The following is a 4,825-nucleotide window of genomic DNA, read 5'->3' as shown; positions in this document are numbered from 1 at the left end:
GTTGCTATCGCCCCTTCCATTCAACTCGCGGGGGATCCGGGGGTCCCCAACGGGCCCTCGATCGACCCCTCTTTTACCGGGTCCCCCCATCGAGTCCAGGTTAGTCCCTTCCCCTCTCCCTCCAATACTGACGTTGCATGTGTTTCCTTCCTCTTCTCTTTGCAGCTCGTTCCACACCCTCTCTCCATTCTTACAGTCTGCGTTCACTCCGTCCCTACTTGCCCTCAACTTCCCTTTATCCAACTCGCCCTCCTGTTGTGGCCACTCTCCTCCTATCATCTCTAATACTACCATTCCATTGCCGTCACCCTCTCTTCCAAGAGTCCTTTCATACTCCGCTCCTTCCACCCTCTTATTCCTATCTCCACTGTGTCCTTCATCCATCCATCGGCTCCATTCCTTTCTTCGATCTATCACCCCCCGACTCCCTTCGTTCCCGGGGGCACATACACCCTCCGATCTTTTGTTATATCGTTCTCCTATGCCCCCCGCACGCCCCGATCCACTTTTCGCCGTTTCTCTCCCGTCCTCGTTCTTACTATCTGATGGTCTTTTGTCCCCTTTCATATAGGAGCTCCTCCTCCTGTGCCCTTTAACGGGCTCTCGGCCGGTTTTTCCCTCGCCGGGTCCCCCCATTGAGTTCGACGCGATTTCCTCTTCTCCCCATCTACCCGCGGTATTGCGTGCGTCATTTACTTCCTCTCCTAATGCTTCCTTCCCTGCTCTCTTCCCATCCTTGTAATCAGCCATCCCTTCATGCTTGTTTACATTCCGACTCCCTTCGTTCCCGGAGGCACATACACTCTCCGATCTTTTGTTATATCGTTCTCCTATGCCCCCCGCACGCTCCGATCCACTTTCCGCCATTTCTTTCCCATCCTCGTTCTTACTATCTGATGGTCTTTTGTCCCCTTTCATATAGGAGCTCCTCCTCCTGTGCCCTTTAACGGGCTCTCGGGCGGTTTTTCCCTCGCCGGGTCTCCCCATTGAGTTCGACACGCCTTCCTCTTCTCCCCATCCACCCGCGGTGTTGCGTGCGTCATTTACTTCTTCTCCTGATACTTCCTTCCCTACTCTCTTTCCATCCTTGTAATCAACCATCCCTTCACGCTTGTTTACATTCCGAGTCCCTCCATGCCACTCCTCCTCTCGGGGGGCGCGGGGGGGTTTCCCCCTACTGTCCTCAATCCCCTCGAGATCAGAGTGACCCAACCAACTCAGATCCATTACCTCCCACCCTCTGTCACTCCCCGGGATCTCGGCACCCTCCAAACTGTCATTCTTCCATCCGTTCCGTTCCTCTCTTTGACCTATTATCTCCCCCCTTCTTTCTTTCTTGAGGACCCCTGTGCCCCTCAGCTTACCCTCGTGCTGCTCATTACATTCACCTATATGCTTGGCTCTCACCACCCCATCTTCCACTCTCCCTCTCACACCCCCATCCGTATCGTCCAAAAATCCTTCATCCCCTTTTCGTCTCCTCCTCAGTCCATATGGTTCCCTGTTCTTTCCTTCCCCAACTGGTGGGCGTTCCGTCTTGTTCTGGAGTTCTCTCCTCATGTTGGGATCGCTCGGGGTGCCTTGGTGTCCTTGCAGATGTTGATTAGGGGCCGGGCCTTCCCGTCCTTGCAGATGTTGATTAAGGGCCGGGCCTTCCCGTGCGGGGTACTCGGAGTCCTGGACTACTCTCTGAGTCTCCATGCCCCAAGAGGTGGTGGTTCTAAACGCCTTACTTCTGTGTTCACGGTTTCTGCTGCGGTGATTGTCCTGCCACGTCTTGAGTGTTTGATGTGCCTGGCACATGTCAACATGCCGGTTGATGGAGTCCCGGCCCGAAAACCAGGCTTCTTTCAGTAATCTCCTACTTTTGGTGGCATCCATAGCAAGGACCTGGGCATGCTCGAAGTCGAAGCGATGATCCTGCTCGGCCATGTGAGTCCATATCTGTGAATACTGCTCACCTCTTCTGATGGCCAAGTTATGTTCATGGAGGCGGGTCTTGAGTCTTTTAGATGTCTCACCCACGTAGTGGCTCTTGCAGTCTAAGCAATTAACTCTGTAAACCACTGTCGATCTTTCCATCGTGGGGAGGGGGTCTTTTGGGCGCATAATCTTCGAGTGTAGCGTTTGGTCCGGCTTGTGGGCTACTTGTATGTTATAAGGGGCCAGTAGTCTGGCCGTGGCCTCTGATACATTATTGATGTAAGGTAGTGTGACACGTGTGCGTGTGGTTTGCGTGTCAGATTCCCTTTTCCATTGGTTGTTGTAATGGGATCCTGGTCCCCCACTATACCGTCTCACAAACTTTGGGGGGGGTAACCATTCAGGCGGCAGATGGTGCAAGTGCCTCCTTTCCTCAAATTTGGCCCTCGCTGTGCTGCAATGCGTATGTATGCGCTGAAACAGTGTCCTGATACAGCTGGCCTTATGGGAAACCGGATGATTACTACCGTAGTGGAGGATGCGGTCCGTATGAGTTGATTTACGGTAAACTCTGGTATTGATAGAGCCATCTGGCAGTCGCTGGACCATTACGTCTAGGAAAGCCAGTGAGCCTCGCATCTCCTCCTCCATGGTAAATTTAATATCCGGGTAGATGGAATTTAATATCCCCATAAGGTCAGCTCTATGCGCACGTTTGACGACAACAAAGGTGTCGTCAACATACCGCGCCAGAACCTGGGCCGGTACCGAACCATAGCCTCGCGCTCCAGCTGCTGGAGAACCATCTCCGCTATGACACTGGAGATGGGGGAGCCCATGGGTGTGCCTTTCACCTGTTCGTAAATGGTCCCTTGAAACGTGAAATACGTGTTAAGGCAATATCCCACGAGTTGGATGAGGTCTTTGACATGGAGGGAATCCCTGGGGCACTGCCCTTCTTGTTGTCTGAGTTGTTCTTCTACAACTTGGAGGGCTAAGTCTCGAGGGATGGAGGTGAAGAAGGAGGTAACATCGAAAGAAACCATCACCTCATCCTTCTCCACCCTCAAGGTTTTTATTCTTTCAAGGAATTCCCCTGCTGACTTTACGGTGGTGGGACTGTTCTCCACCAAGTGTGCGAGATGGCCGCTAAGCCACTTCGCCAGCCCAGAGATAGGGGTACCCCGAAAGGAGACAATCGGGCGGAGTGGGACTCCCTCTTTGTGAATTTTCGGGAGCCCATAGAATCTGGGGAGTGCTGTGTCGGTGGGACGCACCCTCCTAACAGTATTCTCCTCCATTTTCTTAGTCCGCTTAAGATATTCTAAGATTTTATTAATTTTATTATTTATTGTCACCCTGGGGTCCTTCTCAGTGACTCTATAGGCTGTTACGTCTCCCAACAACTCCAGAACTTTGGTCACGTACAATGATCTGTCCATTATGACAGTCGCCCTGCCTTTGTCCGCCGGGAGTACCGTGATGGTACTATCTTTTCTAAAATATTCCAGGGCCTCCTCTTCCTCCCTGGATAGCGCTCGGTAGCCTCTGTGACGTAACAACAACCCCGTGACCTGTTGTTTAATAAGGTCTTTGGAGTCCTCCCTCATCTCCGCCTGGTGCATAGCTGGTTCTAAGGCTGCAATAAAATCCAGCAGGTGGGCGTCAGCGAGGTTATGTCCCACATCGCGTTGCAGCAGAGCGAGTTGGGAATTGGTAAAATTCTTGGAGGACAAGTTATGCACCAGTCTGTTACTAAACCCGCCGTCACGCAAGCCACGTAAGCTGTCTACCTTACCCTGGAGGCGTATGGCCGTCCGCTGGCCAGTTCTATCCGCCACAAGCCGGACGTGCCGGTCGAGTAATAGAAAATGCGTCATCGATAGACTCTCCTTGCACTGTTCCCGATGTTGTTGGGCCCCTCTCTTCAAGACCTCCACTCTCCTATGTTGCTCATTAACGAGCGCCCGCACTGTGCGGCGTTGGTACTGCCGTAGTGCTCGTTGGCATTCTGCTGAACCCACCACAGGTTTCTTCCTCAGGGATTTTGGCGGTAAATCCTCCCGCATACACGTGTGTAAAAAGGTTAACTGTCGATAACAAACCGAGATGCGGCATGCAAGTTTCTCCCACCGCCTGGCCATGAGCAACACTGCTCTATCATAATGGCTGGAAATAGAGTTAAAAATCCGACTCTTGGGTGCATCCATGTTGTGTCCAAATAATCACGATCACCAAGAGTAGATGAAATGTTTATAAACAATTAAATGGTTTAAAAAACAATTTAAAAGCAATAAAACATTTAAAATTATCGGCAACCGAGCTTTCGTCGGACTCTCCCGACATCATCAGGGTTGCTGAGGCGGTGTTTGGGAGGGTTTATATACAATTCTCACATGCCTGCATCCGGCTGCGCGAGCGCATAACCGGGCCCCGGTATACGCGCTCCTGCGCGGTGCCTGTTTTCCCTTTACCCGTGTGTAAGCGTCTTGCCTTCTTTCCCTGCTTGTTGCTATGGGGTCCCTGAATATCTTCATCAGGGATCATCTGGGATTCTTTCTTGCACCTTTCACCCATTATGGCCCTTTCATCCTTCCCCTCTAATCCATCCGTTCTTTCTCCCTCATTCGTTTCACCCTTAATCCCTCTATCACTTTCGCAATCTCTCCCGTGTGTATTGGCTTCAATTCCATTCTCCTTCATGTTGCTATCGCCCCTTCCATTCAACTCGCGGGGGATCCGGGGGTCCCCAACGGGCCCTCGATCGACCCCTCTTTTACCGGGTCCCCCCATCGAGTCCAGGTTAGTCCCTTCCCCTCTCCCTCCAATACTGACGTTGCATGTGTTTCCTTCCTCTTCTCTTTGCAGCTCGTTCCACACCCTCTCTCCATTCTTACAGTCT

The sequence above is a fragment of the Protobothrops mucrosquamatus genome, unplaced genomic scaffold, assembly GCF_001527695.2.
Source record: "Protobothrops mucrosquamatus isolate PMUCROS unplaced genomic scaffold, P.Mucros_1.0 scaffold352, whole genome shotgun sequence".
NCBI lineage: Eukaryota > Metazoa > Chordata > Lepidosauria > Squamata > Viperidae > Protobothrops > Protobothrops mucrosquamatus.
This window is presented reverse-complemented; position numbering follows the sequence as displayed.